Source organism: Corapipo altera, unplaced genomic scaffold, assembly GCF_003945725.1.
Source record: "Corapipo altera isolate COAL_440 unplaced genomic scaffold, ASM394572v1 45, whole genome shotgun sequence".
NCBI classification, from domain to species: Eukaryota; Metazoa; Chordata; class Aves; order Passeriformes; family Pipridae; genus Corapipo; species Corapipo altera.
This window is the reverse complement of record NW_020884877.1, coordinates 12,056,365-12,076,779: the sequence shown is the minus strand read 5'-3', so window position 1 is coordinate 12,076,779 and position 20,415 is coordinate 12,056,365.

The following is a 20,415-nucleotide window of genomic DNA, read 5'->3' as shown; positions in this document are numbered from 1 at the left end:
TTAAGATTTAAACTAAATAAAGGAGAAACGACTACATGATCCCAGTACCTTTCTAGGGGAAGGGGGTGGATTATGATATGTTTGCTGGGAAAAAAGATAAACAAAGAAAATATTTTCCAAACCCAAAAGCTTCTTTCTGAGGGTCGTGAACTGGAGACATTACAGGTACTGTCAAAAATCTAAAGAGGAAATGAAAAATAGCGCTTGCTCCTTCTGAATGTGTGCATGTGTTTTCTTTCCTTGATGGCTGGAGGAGCCTGCATTCTAACAAGGTTTCACAGTGCACTAGAAAACGCAGAAATATGGCACAATCCCTAGATTCCTTCAAATAAAAAATCAGAGAGTGTGTTTAACATACAAGAACTCCGTGTGTGTGTGTGTGTGTGTGTGTGTGTGTGTATTAGCTTGTAACTGCAAAGCAGAACTTCCATGTACGTATGGTGGAATTTAAATCTTCAGCCTTCAATAAAATTGTATTCTGTAATAAAACTGCTGCACCTTGACTCCAGACTACACTGAATCCGAAATTAAACACCCCATTTACTCTACTGTAACACGCAGAAAGGTTTGCTGGAATGAACACTATTACAGACAAGGAAAGGCATATTATCATTCTCTTTACCTTCTGTACATATGACAGCAACACCTAAACAGCCCCTGTGAGTCATATTTTTCTCTAGTTTCTGGCTCCTCTTCCAAGAAAGAATTGATGAAGGGAAAAGGTGGATTGAAATGTGATAGTTAATTTTGCATTGCTCCCTTAATTATTTAGCAAGATGGACAGACAGCTCCAGCAGTTTAAAAGGAAGCAGGTAGCATATTTTACTACAAAATGTCTTCCTGGATTTCATGAATAACTCAGTGTCATAAATAGAAACAGCTGGCATACTGAAGGCTGTGTAGATTTCTTTATGCATTATATATAATGTAGATGCTTCCCACATAATGCACATGGACTATCTCCTTCATATCAATGTTTGTAACCCACAAATACTATAAATAATATACCAGGGATATGAAATTAGGGGACTTGAACTTGTTAATCCGGGTTATGTATTTAAATGGCATTGTTTAGTGGCCATTTGTCTATTGTTTAAAGGTCTAACTATTTCAGATGTGTGCTGTTCTCCAGTGATAATTTCCTATCTTTCTCTAGGAAAGTCTTTATAGAATTTTGATGGTTTTGTTGAGATTATTAAATTAGAAATGGGAGTTCACTGAGGGTAACAGGAGGAGAGAAAGACTACTAGTGCTGCTTTGTCACGTCATGCGACGCTCAGGGGAGCCCAGCACGCCGTTTCTTGGGCTGGGCTGAAGGCTTTCAGCTGTGCTCTGAGGGGAGCTACCCTCTAGTGGACTGATGGTGAATTTTATTCCCTTTTTCATGCCCCATCCTAGCCTTCGTTTATTAAATACAAGGTACCTTCTCTAAGGATATTCTCAGCTATTAACCTTCATGCATGAGACAGGAGCTGAAAGTTAATAAAGAAAGTATTTATAATCAACTGTGGTGATGTGAAGCACGGAGAAGTCACACAAGTAAGCCAAGAATGTGAATCCTCAGACTTCTCACAGCTGAGGTTAATCTGAAAGGAGTTACAAGTTTGAAGTTTTTTTAGATCATATGTCTAAAGCGAACGAGGAGGGCTCCATTCCCAGACATCTGATGTAAACCCTTTGAGCCTTGGGAATTTTGACTCCAGATGCAGGTTCCAGCTCTGCAGATGATCCTTATCTTTAATGGGACCAACTCAAACAACCACACATAGATTTGTTGCCATTGCAAAGGACCCAAAAAAAGAAGTTGGCTCTCAGCCTGTAGCTTTGGGCGAATTAAATCCTTAAGCACAAGTAGTGTGAGCTTCGCTCACCTCTATTTAAAAGTGGAGTAGCCTAGGAAAAAGAAACAGTGTTTCAACAGTGAATTTGAAAGATGAAGAATAAAGAATGTGTCTCAATTTCAAGTTTTCCTGGGCCCATACAGGGCATTGTTCACAGCATTGCTGGGTTAGAGACTTTATTAACATCTACTGTAAGTCTTGTTCTGAGGGATCAGATTTCTGGAGCCTGAGACCAGTTACGATACATCAGAGAAAGCCTCATAATAGGAAGCTTTATTGCCTTCTGCTAAGTGAGCCAAAGTCAGGGGCTTTCCCTTGTAAGCATAAGGAAGGGGGAAGGGGGGTGGGAGGCTTTTTTTTCTTTTTGCCTGATGTGTTTCATCCTTCCCCACCTCCAACATCAAAGTGTTTGCTAGGGCAAGTCAGCCCTGTGATTCTGGAGCTGTGTATTTCCCCTCTCCCAGTAGTTTCCATGCCCATTTCCTATGCCCCAGCTGCCAGAGCAGTAACCCTCTGCTGCTTTAATCACTCCATTAATCAAGCCTTTGCAGTGATCAGCACACTAGCTCTCACTGCCACAAGGAAGCCTGTTACTTCTTCAGGACACATAATCTCCCGCTAGCCCTCCAAGGATTTTTACTCAACTGAGCCATATTGATCCACCAGCTAAAAAGGGTATTTCACTCCATTTTGAATTAGCTGTGTTTTTAACATAATGTAGCTCACATAAGGCACAATTCAAGCCAATTATGGGCACTATGAAGGTGAAAAGACACAATCATTTTGTAGCTAAGCTTCACAGATGCTGTGATTTCATTAAACAGACAAACACTGTCATCAAATCAAAGATCAGCAGATACAAACAAGTCATTTCTGCTGGCTCCTGGAGAGCCATGATTGCATCCCCATGGACGTGGGCTGGAGGGGGGGGCTAGAGGGGCTGTCATATACAAAGGCATATATGTACACAGTCTCCAGTCCAGACAGAGTGGTTTATCAACTACTATTTTGTACTGGAGAGTGCCAAAAGATGGCAGATCCTATTATGCTAGGAGACTTTGAAAAATTTAAAATGCATCCATAGAACAAAAGTTCACAAGCCATAGACAGAGCAAAAATAAATTAAAGGAAAGTTTAGTAACCTTCAGTGGCCTCTCACACTTCTGACTCTTGCAAGGGGAACAGTGTAGTACTTGAAAATTATTTTGCAGTGCTTTTTGCAGACCAAAGACTGGGCACTCTTCTGACTTGCAGGATAGGGACCTCATTTCCAAAGGTTAAGGGGAAACAGGGAGATTCCTGTGTGCTCAGGGAAGGTGCAGCTCCTGCCTGATGTGAGTTGGGACAAGGCTTGTCTACCAGTAGCTCTGACTGCCTTTGCTAGGAAACGTCTCTTCCCGTGCATTTGTCCTCTGGCACGCCTTGCCCTTTCCTGAGCCATCCATTTCTGAAGCCAGGAAAATTAGGGAAACCAAAGAAAGAAAAAAACCAAACCCCCGAAGGTGCACTAGAAAATACTCTCATCACTACCACCCTCATTCCAGCAACATATGAGAGTGAAGGTACAAGGCTGGGATGTGAAAACAACAGCAGAGAGAAAATGAGCTTGGGGTTTGAGAATCCTAGCCTACTGAGAAGGACAAAGTCCTTGCAGTTGTGGCAAAAGATCCAGCCAAGAGCAGTTTCTGAAGGAGCAGAGACTGAAAGAAGCGGAAGTGAGACCAGTCTGCTCACTGATGACGATGGGGGGGCACAGAAAGCAGGCATGTTGCTATTCATCAGCTCTAAATCTTTAAAGCATAAACACAGCCGAAAATTTTCAATGTCCAGTTTAGGTAGCTATTAATTCCCTTCCAAAATCCAGACTTGAATTCTGCAGCTTGGACAAGAACTGGGCAAAGCAGTTGTCTCACACGAAGGCACACAGGCTCAAGTGTGCACAAGCACACACACTCTTAGGGTGGACATCTGCAAAAAGATCAGCAGCAGATAGAAATTATACACCCAGAGCAGTTTCTGCATACAAACACTGATGCCACAAAATAAGTACAATAGTTTTGCAGAATCATTTCATTGAAGTATTTACTCTCCTGTTTGCTGGGACTGCATGTTTAAGCTTTTCTTTCTGTATATTAATGCTTGTTTTCCTATTTAAGTTTTCCAGCTCTTGTTTTGTAAATGTGCATCAAATCCAAATGACATGCTTGCATGTTTATACTCGATGAACAACACAAATTATTGATCCCTTGGGATACAGGACTTGAAAATGCAGATGGTCTTGATACAGTCTGATAAGAATGTAAACAGGAAAATATCTTTGTTGACTTATTTCTTAGTAATTAGTAATAATTAGTTATTGTCTGGAAATTCATTATACTATTTCATAAACCTTGTAACAAACAATAGCTAAATGAAATTAACTTTGATTTTCCTAGGATTATTAAAGATAACATCAAATAACTTCTTAGCAAAACAAGAAAAGCTCCATTTTCCATTTTTTTTTTTTTTGGTCTATGTCAAAGTTAAGGCAAAAATCAAGATCATGAAAAGATTCCCAGAATTTTATCTTGCCCCCTCACTTCTATGGTTTTCTAACCAGGCTATTAAATTTTATTTTTTAAAGTGCATTTTATTTTTTAATGTGTGCTTCAAATTGGCACCCTCATTAGATGTCAATGTTAGATCTGTTGAGCGGTTTTAGTTCTGAAATGATTTATCTTTCTCACCACTTGGACCAATTGTTTCCACATTCTGCTTCCCTGTTTCAGCTGAGGAAACAAAACAGTCTTTCCCTCTGTCATTGTTCCATAGGCTGTTTAGATTCCAGATAGTCAGATCTATCTCTTGTAATGACTTAGCAATTTTTCAAGAATGCTTCAATTCATGGATTAATATTGGCAAGAAATCAGTAGTTGAGCTGTATTTGGCTTTAGTAACATTTTCTTGTACAATGCTAATCCTTCCCCTGACTTCTAGTGTGAGGTACTCAACAAGTTACTGTGAAGGTCGGCACAGATAGCTGTCCTCATGTCAGGGCAAATTGAATGCAAAAATGATCACAGGGAGAATGCACAAAAGGATTTGAGTGTGGCTGAAATAGTGAAAACAAATCTTCCTCTTTCATCTCTTTCTGCAGAGCTGTGAATTTACACTGTCTCATACTCAGCTCTTATTCCTCCTGGCCCTATCAAACCTCTCCCCTCTTTCTTCCATGCTTGCTCTTCTGCCTTACCTCTGCCTAGATCAGTTCTTAGATCACCTGCTAGTCACTATTTAATGCTCATCCACCAACTTAAAGCCATCCTCAGACATGTTCGATGTCTTGTTCTTGTTGTCTTTCATACATTGGTAAGCACACATTAAGAATAGCTTAACCAATTGGTCAAGTACAATGATGGCTCTATATTTTGTTGTTGCTATTATTATTAATTAATAATTTTTGTATAATTTCAGAAATACCAGAAGTACCAGCTGTAAAGCAAGTAGACCTTAGGCTATATTTTCTAATGTCTCTGTTAGTAAGCATTAAAATAAAATAGAAGGAAAATTCTATTTCTGTATCTAATGCGGACTAAAGCTATCTGAACATCTGTGTAGGTAATAGGTGACTTCAAGTCAGGGTAGGTGTGGTTTGTTGAAGCTGGGATACAAGCCTGTTTGGAAAAAAAAATATTTTCTATTGCATATAAGTTGTGAGAGTTGTTATGGAGTTCCCTGTGTTGTTGCTCTACAGCATAACTAACAATTGCCAGAAATTATGCAGTTTGCATTACAATTTCGTTTAATATAAATTAAAATAATCTAATCTCTGAATCTGTCCTTTATAATATGGGAATAATCAAATTAGCACCCTACTTCAAAAGCTTAACTAATACAGAAAAATAACAAGTGAAATTGCTGGAAATAAAAGATACTACATGCTGGCATCTGGGTTTTGTATTCATACATGAAACTCTATTACAAATCTACAAGAACTGCTCATCTCATTAAGCTGTGCTTTTTACCTTACTGATGTTTGACCTCTTGATAGATGGAGTCAGCACAACTGTGTAGACTGGTGCTTTAGAGGGGCCAATGTTCACCTCAGTCACTGATAGCAGCTTGAGAATTTAAAAAAAAAAAATAATGTCTCAGTCATGTCTACCAACTGAAATGTCACACAGGATGAAGAAATCATCACCTAAGAACTGGTCTAATGTAAGGAAGTGTACTCTACAGGGTGAAATCATTGTGAGACTGCCCTTTTCTGACAGGTTGCAGAGGAGACTGACCACACCCTGGGGAGAAATTCTGGGGCTCACATAGCATCCCCCATTGGACTCTTCATCAGTCCGCAGAAAACAGGCTTCCATCAAGCTTCCTGCTTCCTGGCTGATTCTGCTGACAAAATATGGCCCAGGAGTACAAGTTCGCTCAGGGAAAAATTAAATTTACCTGCTTACTGCCAAGTAATTAAGTCTACTACCAAACTGGACTGTAGTTCATCTTTGACCAAGAAGAAGCTGTAAGCTCAGCACCTGGGGATAACTATTGGGGCACATTATGTATAAAACAAAAAAATTACTTGGGTGAATAAGGCACACACTCATCCTCTTTTTGTATAAAACTGGTTTTAAAAAATCATGCTGAGAAAGAAAGGGTAACATCCCCATATTATATATATTTCTTCCTATTCTTCCCAGTGTTCCTTCAGAACTCAGGTACAGGAGTGAGGAAACAAATCTGAAAAAACACCATCTTCAATCTCTAGCCCAGTCTGCTATGGATTCTGTCCAATACACTTGTCTGTCTTAGTCTTTCAGCCTCTTAAGTGGGGGTAATATTAATTCACCTTTGTAAAGTGCTATGAATTCTTTAAATGGAAAAAGTGCTGCATATGTTGAACCCTGAACTCAATTTTGGCAGGTAAGTGAAGAAATTGATTTTGAGCCTATATTTATTTGCAGTTTTAAATTGCAGTACTTCCTTAGAATTACTCCAAATGCACAAACGTGTAATTGGCAGCAGAATTCATCCCATACCTTCCTATAGACCATTCACCTAATCCCTGAACAATAGCAGGAGAGTGGATATCAGAATCTGGCTCTTTGTATCTCAAGTTGTTTTCTAAAACCACTTTTATAGGTTTGTTGTGTTTTTTTTTTTTTTTTTTTTAAAGAAACTGCTAAAATCTAGCCTTTTTTTTTTTTTTAATATACAGTGCAGAAATTTAACTGTGCTACAATAGAGTACAGTGAGGGCCAAATTCCACTCTCCATTATTTAAGTAGGTAGATAACATAAATCTGTCAGTATCAAAAGTGTTTTTTTAGGTTTATCTTTTTGATCTGCGCAGTACAGGTGCAAAATATATTTATTTCATTTTACAATAGCTGAGTTTTTTGTAATGGCTAGTACAAAAAATATTGAATTTTCATCTTTTAATAAATAATATTTATAGATTTAGAAAAAATCACTGGATATGAATTATAGCTACTGTAATCATTATAAATACATTAACAACAAATGATCAAGCCAAATTAGAAAAGCTCTATTAAAAATTAAATAAAAAGATCTATTGAGTAAACAGATGTCTCTTCACAGCAGACATATCCCCACAGTTATTGACTGAAGCACTTCTAAGTATTAGGAAATGACCAACCACGAAAAACCAATACTAAAATAATGCTCCATAAAATACAACTTGCAATGGTGCCTTGATCAGGCATGATTAGGAGGCTAATTAACAGATTTATGTGCAATATTCTCAGAAATCCACTGGCTTCTATAAGGAGATCTAAACTATATGCTTGGAAATAATTGAAGAGTTTGGGCAGCAGATTTTTAAAAGAATAGCTATCATCTAAGATGACTGCACTTTAAAGGTGACCATCTGCCTGTTGAGGTCCGTTTTTTACGTTCTGCAGATAAAAGGTTCAAGAGAACAGTAGAGAAGAAAATTGCAGCAAATGGACCCTGAACCTTAGCAAGGCAGAGCCCTCAATTCCAATTTGCATCAACTCAAATAGAGCAGGGAATGTGTAAAATCCGATAGGGTTGGACCCCCAGCTGCTATTATCTTGTTACAAGAACTTGTTCAGCAAATAAGTATATGACATAAAAGGTATAATCCTATAGTGTCAATGTCCATGTTTAAAAAGTACTTAAAGAAGCTTATACTTCAATTATTATGCTACTTTGCTTTTACAGAGGACTAAATCTGATGCCTTAGATTTAACAGCAGGGCTAACTTCCAGGCTAAACCAAAGCTAGTTTAAGGAATTGAAATGGCTCCAGTTCTTGATTTAAACCAGGTTTTTACTCCCAGTAATCTCTGGCAGTAAACACACATATTTTTCTTTTCAAGATGGTTTATGATCAGTGATTTCTGTCCACTCCACATTACTCTACCACATGTCCTGAACTGCTTGGGACAATCCCAGTTTAGGAAGCACATTCTTAGGTCTTGCACAAAGACTACTTTATACAGAAATAACAAAATGTCCTAACATCTGTTCACAACCCCTTTAGTAATAAGCTCATACCTTGACACTTTCAAAGAAGATCTTCCTAGAAGTTAACATTACTTCTGGGAGATGAAGCAACCACGTGGGCTTTGCACACACACTTCTTTAAAACCAAATCTTATTATTACTGATGTTGTTAGAGAAGTCATTAAACTCTGTCCTTGCTTCCCAGGTAGAACACCTTAGCCCAAGCTGAATGGCTCAGTTGTGTGGTAGATCTGAAATACACAGGGACCATGGTGAACACTCCCTGCCTACCTATGAGTCACAGAAAATCATCATATGTTATCACAAGGGGAAGAGAGAGCCATGATCAAGGGAAAAGGAAACCCATGAGAGGAGCCATCTCTATACTGTGGTCTCTGCTTTGGTAGTCTCTTGAGAGACCATTAGTTTCCCAAGAAAGAGGCAGTCCGGGGGTGGCATGAGCTACTGCCCTTTGACATTTACAGTTTCTATTTCAGACCAAGAGGAAAGTTCAAGAACTCAATTATGCAAGTCCCTTTTTTTCTTAGTGATGACAATCAGTCCTATAAAATGTCACTTATCCCTATAAACTTGCTGCTCTGACTCCTTAACAGACTCATAACATCAAATTCCCACTAGAGCGATGCCTGTTAGGCACTCAGATGACCACCATTCAAGATTTGGCCTATCTGGACAGCAATAGACTGTTCTGTAATCTGGGTCCTTGCTCTTTTAATACTGGAATGATAGTTTATTGTAGTTTTAATGCCCATTCCCTTTTGCACAGATATCCTGATTTAATGTGAAACAGTTGATTTATTATGAGGCAAAATGTGAATACATGTTTTCACCTTCTTCCTGTCTCCACCCCCCATTCCCATGCGTTCTGGTTGAAAAGTTCCACAGCATTTAAGTGCCATCATCGTCAACACATACATCGTTCAATCCTCTTTGTAAGGATACCTTTAAACTGAGCGCTGAAGCCCTACAAACTTTACAGTCCAAGCAACCTAAGTTTGTCAGGTTAATGCTATTTTGGCATATATGCATGACTCATAGAGATATTTTTCATTGTAGTAGAGATACACTGTTACAAACAAGAGACACAAAAATTAGTAGTGTTTGGAGTGCTTAACAGTCAGAATGGTTTCTGATTTTTAAGGCAACTTTTTGACAAAAGAGAGAATACTGCAAGTAAAAGTAATGAAGCTTCCCACAAAATCATTCATTAAAACAACAATTGAAATGTACATATTAAGTGACGCAATTGACATATATCTGGGTAATTTAAATCCATTTATATTCTAGTGGGAAAAATGCTCACTTGCTGCTACTTGGCCTGATGTAGATCATAGTAACAGTGCTGCATCACTTAATGTTGTGTGGTAACTCTTATGTTCCATTTGAAAACATGTTAGAGATAAAAAAGAAATAATAACAGGAAAGAGAAATTACAGGGTATAATGCCTAGAAGAGAGATGTTTTCAACTGAGATTTGAAATGAGATTGAGAGTCAATGAGGTAGAGAAATAAAGAAAGGCTGTTCCAGATGGTGGGAGCTGCAGAGCAGAAGGCTGCCTTACCACCAATTAATTTAATGAAACCCACCCACCAGTTTCCCATCCCGACTCTTTTCCCAAACCATGTTAGGCTCAAGCCTTGTGGTGTGAAACCACAAGAACCCGATGTGAAAAATTCCATGCTCTTGGCATGCTGTTGTGAGAAACTCCCATGTACCGATCCATCTGCAGCAGGGCCCTGCATTCAGACAAAGCCTTTCTCTTCTAAACGTCACTGTTAAGTCCAACAGATGATCCTACAGGAGCCCGTGGCTACACAGTGATGAACACCTCCAACCCCAGATCGCTCCACACGTCTTGGAAGCGGCACAGAGTGAGCACAACAGGAGAGGTGCTGTTCTTTAGGCAGAGAGCACCGTACAAGGACGTCTTTTGTGGGTGTGCTGAGAGGTAGTTCATGAACAATATCTTTGTTTTGAGGCCACACCAATTTACATGGCACATCGTGGCATGGCTAGTTCAGCTTTCTACACAAGCAGAAGCATCCAGGAGATGCAGAGTGCTAATACCACCACTAAGTAGCTCACCTACCATCCAGGGCTGGGTACATACACATCATACTAATGTGCTCCTTCAGAGAACTCCTATACATCTGAAGTCCAATGCAACGTAAAACAACCACTGTGATAATTACCTTTGCACAGTGGAATTCACCAGTGGAATTCACCAAAGTGAATGTAAATATTAGTCACATGATGTTTATACTATAACAAGAGAAAGCCTGCATCAAGTAGTATTTCTAAGCACATCTCATCAAACAAGGATAAATCCTGGCCACTAAACTAACAGTTCATCTAATAGCATCAACTGCTCCTCCTGAAGACTGTCCTTTGCCCTGTCCTATGCAGCCCATCAGAACTGAGCTGTTTCATAGAAGTGCAGGTTCAGAAGTCTTGCTTGGCTCAGCCTCTTCTCCTTTTGCTGATCTTACAGCACAAATATAGGAGAAGCAGTTTTTCAGGTATTTGGATCTCAGGGAGCACAGGTCTTTCTAGGTTAAAAGTAAAGGCTTAATTTTCACATGGTACCCCTCAAAAATTAGTGGTCAGTTTGCATGATGAAGCATCCCTGAATCGTGAGGATATTATGCTCTCCTCAGCTTCCATTTCTGGATAATTTCCCCTCCATGAGTGAAAGATCTGATTTTGCAGTATCTGATTTTAAAGTAAGCATAATCAAAAAGTCTGTGTTTGTGGAAGTAATCACAAACTTTTGACTGTATGTAAGTGACAAATATAAGCTGATTTAGTTATGGCTGCTTCCTCATTTGGTAGCAGTTAAAACCTCTAGGATATACTTCCACTGAACAACAAAGAATCAGTGCATGCTATCCCTTAAACCCATGACTTTCAAGTTATTTTCAGGTAAAACTGGAATAATGCATAAATGACTTGTCCCTCAAAACACTGTAAATGTAGATTCACAATATTATTTGATTTTATTCCTTTGCATAATTCTACTTATCACGAATTTAAAAAAACTAAATAGAAACTATTAAAGAAGTGATGACAAAAATGCCATGTTAGATTTCCATTTATTTTATCATTAAAAAGATTTACAGCCTGTACTGATATCAGATTATAAAAATTAGGGCCCACCATAAATTAAAAGGGCTTGCTCTTGCTGAGCTATAATAAGGGAGCTAATATGTCAGATTTGAAAGGTCTGAGAAGCAGAAAAACAAGCAGTAATGAAAAGTGAGATCTTAAAAGCATGTAGAGATTTTAAAAGGAGACTTTTGTAGAATGGAATGAAATACTAGTAGAAAAAGGTAACTTGCCAAAATAACTACGCTAATCCTCCTCTCATAATAGCCTTCATGGCAGAATCAGTAATAGTCTTTTTTTTTTCCATTGAACAGGCTCTGATATAATGACATTGAATTCCATGCAAATATTCTAGTTCTTTAGGAATAATTTATTGTAGCTTTACTGGAAAATTTTAGTTAGATCTTAAAAGGTTTTATGGCCTCAATTATAGCACTTTTACTCCTAATAATCAATATTGATTTTGCCCTATCATTCTTTTTAAAGTTTCCGTTGGTTTAGATTTCCAAATCTTGACTGAGTTTATAAAGTGGTATTTTTATTCCAAAATAATATTGTTTTATGTAATTATTCCAACTCCTCAATAGTTTCTTCTGCTATATCACTAAAATACAAACCGAATCAGAATTTGTTAGTAGGAAATAAGTGTAGTGTAAGGCAGTAGGAGGAAGGCAGCTGATTAGCAGGACTGCTCAGTGACCTGCAGTTGTGCTCATCCCTCTACGTGTTTTCATTGTGTTCCAGAGCTTCATTTACTGTACCACAGTCTGCTTCTCACCTGCAATTGCTGCCTACACTCCTGTTGCAATGCCCCAGAGAGAAAGTCCAGGTAACATTAGACATCAACCCACATGGAACTTTCATTATACGCTCCTCCTAGGAAACAGAGCCTTCTGAATCAGCCCCGTGTACCACAGGCAGATGCAAGGACTTGTCTCTCCCATCTCTTCTCTGCACAACCAGGTATTTCCAGCTGAACAGCTCTCTCAGTCTGTTATACTGACACCTCTGAATTGTGACTTCTCAAGCCATAATGCACCCTGTTTTCATCTCCTGCAGGTGCCATGCCACTTCCTCAGCACTTTCCTCACACACTACATTGTGTGAAGTCTGAGCCAGAGTGATTGCCCTCTCTTCAGGACTGCTACCCTTCCCGGGCTTCTCCTGTTGACAGACAGCAATGAGGTGTCCTCACACAAGGTGTCCCAGCACTTGCAGGAGCTGTGAGCTGTGGGGAAGGCTGTGATTCAGGCAGCTGCCTCTTTTCAGGCCTATGGAGCATAACATCCTTATTCTTTCCATGGAGCAAAACAATGTGGAATAGATACACTTTGATTGGGTAGCCTCATGTTTTATTCAGCTTTAGACAGATAAAGTTTGACTTGTTTTCCCTGGAGTGTGGTGGTGGTTAAGTGACATCCTTGAAGGCTTTATCTGCAGTGGGCATATTTGGTTGTATTTTACCAGGAATATCTCCATATTCCACTCAAAGAATAAGCCTCATTTTGTCCTTGCCTTTTCTGACATAATTAAATAGTGACACACATATATACAGAGTTTAAACATCAACTTGCTTTTTCAACACGGAAGAATATGGAACAGATATATGACAAGTATTATATGAAAGGAATAGTATATATAAAATATCTGTGACTGTTTCTATTGACTTATACACCTGCTTTGTAGGGTCTTCTACTGTGTCCTTCTACTCCCTTGCACTGGGTTTATTTCAGCATCTTTGGAAATGAAAAGATCCCCCTTTTGTTTCAAAATTAGTATTTGACTGATGAAAAGAATGAACCCCAGGGGCTGTCTTTTCCAATCAGGCACTGTACAAGCACTTGAGCTGACTATGTTCTGCAGAACACTGAAAACATGGCATGCCCAGGAAATGTTTGCCATCACATTAGTGATGCTGTAATGGGCACCACAAATCACCTGGACATTAATAGAATGAAATCACTTACTGCCTCTGAAAGCAGCTTTATTCTCAGTTGGTGTCCTGAAGGCACCATGTGTGCAGTCTAGAGTTTCTATCACAAAGGAGAAATTTTCAAATATCATAAAAGACCTGTTTTACTTGCTGCTTTTGGGGTTTGTTTAAATCTCCACTGATTGTTTCTGATATCAATCCTTTAAACACAACTAGTGTTGGGAAAAAAGCATAGAAAATAAATTAGTTGCCTCACAAACTTTAACTGATCTCTGATTTTTCTAAAAGCTGTAGCAGGACAGGATACACATAACATCTAATGACTGCTCTTGCTCTCACTTAACTGCAATAATGCATCAAATGTGTTTCTTTATCCTGTTATTGCTGGTTTGTAATTTGATCATCAGACAGATTTGTATTCTCCCCAAGCTGTTCCAATGTGTCTGTAACAGAAGCAGAGGTACCTACACGCACTTCCCATTTTGTTCAGAAAATAGAACAGCTTCAATGATCACAGCCCACATTAAGCAGACAGCAGTGGTTAAATTAAAATTGTTGTGATCAAAGAAATTGGCTGTTAAAAATACCTGATTTCCTATTAGGGAAGACTTCTTAATTGTGCTTCTGGTGCCTAGAACATGTTGAACTTTTTACGTGGTAATTCAGGTAACAGTCCATTAGAAAGTGTATTTGATTTAGCCTGGGGAAGTTAGGGAAAAGAGAGAGCACTCCCACGTGAGCAGTGGCTGCTGCCCTGCCCCTGCCAGGGCTGCCATCCCTGTGGCAGAGTGAGCAGCATGTCCAGTGCTCTGTCCCTGCAATGCACAGCCAGCTGCATGGCTGCACACTGAAATCAGCTGGAGGCTGCGTTCACAGATCTAGGTGTGAATTGCAGTGACCGAAATCCCACTCTGCTTCCCTTGTTACAGGAGCAGTATCCTCTGCAGTTAAATTCAAGAGATCGCAGTAGTTAAATCTTTTATTGTCCGTAAAATGAAATATCTGGCATCTCAGGGTTATCTTTCTGCTTTTAACTATTTTTTCTTTGTATTAATAGAATGTTTGTTATACCACATTCAAGAAAGCATCTAGTTTCTCCAGTGCTACTCTAGCAATCAAACTGATAGCTGTAAACCAGATAAATAGGAGCTGTACACCACCATTGCTGCTGGCCCATTTTTCATTTTTCGAAATAAACCCCCTAGAGTCTTTTTGCAGAATAAATTGAAGATAAAAAAATAATTTTTGATATGGATAGTTTGAATGTGTCAGATTTGTGAAGCATTTTCTTCGGCTAGCTTAGCACTCTGCCTTTTGAAAGGCTTATAAGGCAAAGCACAGCTGTCAGAATTTTTAAAAGACTAGTTGTATAAGACAAAATTAAGTAGCTCTATTAAAAGCAGAGGATGTAGAAAGTAGGTTCCACTCTACTTGTTAATGCCAAGCAGCATTTCACTCTACAAGTCTTCCTTACTGAAATCAATGAAATTACTTGGGAAGGGGGAATAATATTCAGTATGAGGAAACATGCCTATATCTGGCCTTTGCTGGTTTTGGCAGTGAAGCTGCCCTTCCAATCTAGGATACAAATGCCTCTTGCTCTGTGCCCTTGTTCCAAATAGGAGAGAACAAAATAATCCTGCACAGAGCTGAGCAGCAGGCTTACTGGTTACTGGTGCCCATTTATTTTGAGCACTTCTTTAACTTCTTTAAATTATGCTGTGGAAAGTTTTGGCTGAGACAGAAGCAATTAGGAAACCTGTTTTGCTTTCTCATCCCTAGTTCCTCTGCAAAGCTAATAACCAAATATATTTTTTCAATATTTTTCTAAGCAACATATCAAGTTTAAGCATTGCAGAAGGGAGTATTTTGTACAGAATTTTAAGTCATGGTAAGCTTCGGAAACTTAATTCCTTTCTGCTCTTGGAAAGCTGGTCATATCTGCATCTGAAATAATAGATCTGAGATTATTAAAGTTAATTCTCAGTACTGAGCTGAGATTTTTATTTGCCATGTAGGTCTTCCACAGTACAGAAAAATATGTGGTATCATTTCACCTCTGATGTGCTGATCATCCTCTTCCTGCCTGTACAGCCACTAACCCACGACCATCTTCAGGAAAGTGAGTGTTTGCTCAGCTTTGCCTGTTGTACTAGTCACAATGATTTTACACAGGGAAGTGATTAATTTAGTGCAGGTATACCTCTTCTTCATCAGAGACTTTACTACTAAGATGCTGTGAATCAGGGATTATGTCATCAGTGTGATAAGCAGCACCCAGCATAACAGAGCTCTGAGTAGAGCTTTTAAAAGCCCTGGTTAATAGCATGAATAGTAGAGATGATCAATTCTGCTCTGTGGTGTAAAGACCATCTCAGGAAATAAAGAAGGAAACTAGTCAAAGAAAATAAGGAAAAGGCATAGTTGAATTCCTGATCTTTCTGAAATTTATGCAAAGGATATACCATTAATGACTTCTGATATTCATCTGCACATGAGTAGATTTAGAGACTCTCACATTGTTCCAGTAAAGAAGGAGGAAGTGTCTGAGTCAGAGAAACTGTACTCTGCTGACAACCTGTTAATACTGTGAAGTGGATGTAGTCAAACTGTCACATCATAAGAAAATCAAAGTTAGATTGCAGTGATTAAAAACCAGCTTGTATTTGAGGCCTGTGTGTAGGAAACATCCCCATTGTCATTTGTACAGAACACTTCAGGTAAGACATGGGCTAATGGATAGACTTGGGAAGAATCAGGATTTTTGCTGCCAGATTCACCCAGTCTGTAGAAGGTTGATAGGGCAATGGAAGAGGGCAGGTTTGATAGGAAAAGAAGGTCCTAGAGAAAGGGAAAGAAGTCTGGATAATTGTTTTGGCTGAAAGCAGTGGAAGAGGCTTTAACCTTGGTCTGTATGTTCCTGCATACAGATATTTGTGGAAAAATAAGTGGAACTACCCACTTAATAGAAATTTCCCTGCCTCTTATGGAATTGTTTCAAAAATGTTTCTGTTTCAACTGGGTGAAAACCATAATTTTCACCTTAATTTCTCTCTGAACATCAGATTGAGGGTTCGTGAGGCAATGTCCTGTGAAAGGAATTTCCCTGCACTTAAAAAAATCAGCTGAAATGTCTCCTGACAAATATATTGAGTGAAACCAGTAATGATTTTCATTTGCTGATGTTCACCCAGTAAAGAAAGGAAGCGGCACCCTTCCTCTCAAAGGAAATGAACTCTGTTCTCAGTATGGGGGTGTATGGGGAGAGCTAATTACTTTTTCCATGCCAGGAGAGAAATGATATGTGGTTAGAAAGAAATGTGAATTCTGGTGACCCTGCAACCTCTGCAGAAACATGACCTTGTCCTGTTATGAACCGCTACATGGTGGGGCATGTGCTCAGTGCAGGGGGCATGAGCTCAAAGGTGAAGAGAAAGAAGTACAGCTCAGGAACCTGAGAAAACCAGCACAGAGGAAGAAGCATGACATGAAGTAGTCCATGTTCCTGTAAGGCCATGCTTCCCTGAGCCAGAAATTCACTAACTGGGCCTGAAATTATTTTGATTTTTGCGAAGTTTGGTTGTGGCTTAACTGTTGTAAAATACTCTTTTCCAAAATGGTAGTTAGAACAACTTGCACCATAAAGATGTAAAAAAGCAGTATTGTTCTTGTTCTTTGGCTCTAAAGCATTATTTCCATCTTTTAATCAATATTTGAGAATCTATTTCCCTACTACTGGCAACTGTAATTTGTAAATGGATATTTTTCCTCTGATGCTTGGCTTGTCGTTTCAGCTCCAGCCCTCTACAACTGGCCTTAATGGTAGTTTTGTACCAGTAAACTACTGACAGACCTGGGAACAGGGCTCTCAGTGCCCCACTCTTCACCCACTGCTCTCAAAGCGATGCCTTACCTTGTGAATGCAGTGCTGGCACTGCTGGCAAACTGGTGCTCCTGCTGTAATTGGAGCGTGGCTTTCCATGAGCAAAAGCGGCTGGAGCTGACAGTTGGAGACAGAGAGTAGGACGTTTCTTAATTAGCTCCTTAAGACTGCTGTTCTTTTTCTTTTAGGTATCTTCCAGGAAGATTTTTTCACCTCAGTAATAGCAAAGATACTTTTGTAGTCAGACCCTTTTCTGCTCTAACAGTGATAAAAAGGCAGTTTAGTTAGGACTGTCCATCATTTGTTGGATTATTGCATTTAAAATTCTAAGAGGAAATGAAGATAGAAAGAAAGTTTCACACAATAATTAAAAAAGTATGTGAAAAAATCTGTTTAAACTTCTGTTTAAATATAAAAAATACAGAACAAATTATATCCTGAAATACAAAACTGGTAACTCCAGAAAGAAGAACATAGGGAGAAGAGAACACAGAAGGTAAAAGACAATTTAAAAAGAGTAAAATCTCTATTTTACCGAGGACAATAGTAATTCATTAAAATACTTCTAAACATGACAAAATCTATTATGCATAAAAAAGCACTGCAGGAATTTTCATACAAACTGCAGTATAGGGAATACATTGCAAACCCTTTTATTATTTATATGCTTACTGTATGCTTCTATAAAGTCCAAGTATTCTGCTTGGTGTTTAAGACTCCCATGTCTCCCATGCCTAAGAATCAGACATTGCAGCCATGTCCTCTAGCAAACCTTCTTTATAGTCTGCAAAAGATCAGTAAGTGAATAGTTTTTAAAACAAATTAGCACACAGAAAAAGAATTTAACTTTATCATAAATAGCCTTTGCTTAAATTAAAACAAATTTAAAGCTTAAAATTTATTCCATGTCACCTAGTCCTCATCATTGCAAATGTATTTCTTGTTACCCAAAACACAAAAAGAAAAGTCCATTTTCTCCTACAATGAGTAAATGTCTCTTTTCCACATTGTAGATATAAAACTCCCTTGCTTACTCCATTATAGAGTTAACAGCATTGTTGCTTCCTGAAGCTGCCGTGCAAAGGAATACAGAAGATTCACTCAGGTGACTAGCTCTGAAAAAGTCTGCTTCCAGATTGATCTCCAAGGCAATAACCCTTGTCTTCCCTTCTCTAAGCTTTAACCTCCTGTTGGGGATCAAACACTTCTCCTATTGATCAAAGACTTTCTTGAGTTTTCACATATTGAAATACATATTCTTGCACTTTTGTGTGTACCCTATGTATTACACTGATGAACTTGACTCCAGGGTTTAAAGTTACACATAATCCCTTGCTAAACTAAGATTTGCAAAAACCACCCCCTACCAAAATCTGAAATAAAAAGAAACTGTTTGTTACTGTGTTACGAGATAGCTATATTAATTGTATGTTTTTAAAAGAGCATGAAAGTGTTCACGATAAATTAGACAAAATGCCAAAGTTTAATTAAAAAAACCCCTAGAAACACAATTGCTAGACCTGTTTGGACGTGGTCATTCAATAATCTGAACTGTAGGACTGAGATAAATTACTTGTGGTAACATTTTCCTCTTGGAAAATCACAGATGATACTAAATGAGATGTTTTATATATATAGTAGCAAACAGTCATAGGTACATTTCATTTTGAAAGTCCCATCTGTCTTGCAGCCCAAACAGTTTTTGACACCACAGAATGATTGCTGCACTTCACATTATATGAAAAGGTAGTAAGAGTTGATATACACCAGGGCTCTAAACATCAGAGCTCCATTTTACTATACTGAGCATTTATTCTAAGGAACTGGGTTAAAAAAAAAAAAGAAAGAAAAAAAAAGGAAAAAAGAAAAAAAAAGAAAAAAAGATAGATTAATAATTTATATTCATTGCTCTAAAAATATGATCAAGATTTGATTTAAAGTCTGAGTTACCTAATTCCTAGAAGGATCATCTGATTCATAAATTCAAGCTGTTTTATTTTCATAGAAAAGTAAACAAAAGGCATGCATGTGATTTATCATTTCATCACATTTTAATTGACTACATTAAAGCTGCAAATAAGAAGGGAACTCCGCCTGTGTACTTGTTGGAACCTGATTCAGCATGCATCCTAAAGCTAGCTGTGTGTGGCAATCCACAGTCAGGTAGATTTAAATTAATAATACAGTCTTAAATACTACCATCAAAGCAAAGAGTTAACTGTTTTCCTATTTGGAGTATGACACTGAAATGCCACAGGAGCCCAAAATTATTGTTACCATCATCAAGAAAATAAGTGTAGACCTTACCCAAGATGAAAGAGGGATGCTGTCTTACTGCTTACTAAAGAGCTACCAGCAGTATGCTCAGTCACAGCTACAATCACCTTCCTTATCTAAGCACCAGCAATTACTTTATCTACGGTATAAAGAAACACTTATTTCTAAGATTCAGGTTAAGCCTCTGAGCAGACACTGATTGGATCCTGTGCATTCTGCAGCAGACAGAAGCATATTAGCTACAATTCCCCCTGAAGGATCACTTACATGACTCTGAAAGACAAACAGAAGATATATTTTTCCTTTAAATGATTAATAAATTTCCATCATAGGTAATTTTAGCCCATTGTGTCTATAGAGGAAAGATTGTCTACTGGATATGGAAGATGATTTTGAATCAGGAAAAATAATTGTATTTTCTTTTTAATAATGGGTATCTCTTGAATCATTGCATGGTTGCAAAAGTCTCCAAGATCCACCATAGGGAGTAAATTCTGGTACTGGTCAGTTTGCTGTAGGAGTAAAGTCAAGGTCTCCCTCCCCTTCTACCCTTCTATGGCTTTGTAGGCTTTGGTTTGCATTGATATCATCAGTATTACCAAGGATGATGTACTGCTGACTAAATGACAATTGTTTGCTCCTTTTGGTCCCCACACTGGCAACTGGGGGAGTTGATCAAAGCAGTTTGGATTGGAATGAGAGAGCAATTGTATGGATCTTCTCTGATTTCTGAAATGTTGTTTCTAGTGGTGGTTGGAACAAGTTTTCTTTTGAAATTGTTGCTTGCAGGTGCAAAGAATGATAGCTAAGGAAAGCCAACAAAACAGATCTGCCTCCTTAGCATTCTGGAGGCTTTGCAACAGTGTTATGGAAGGGCTTAAA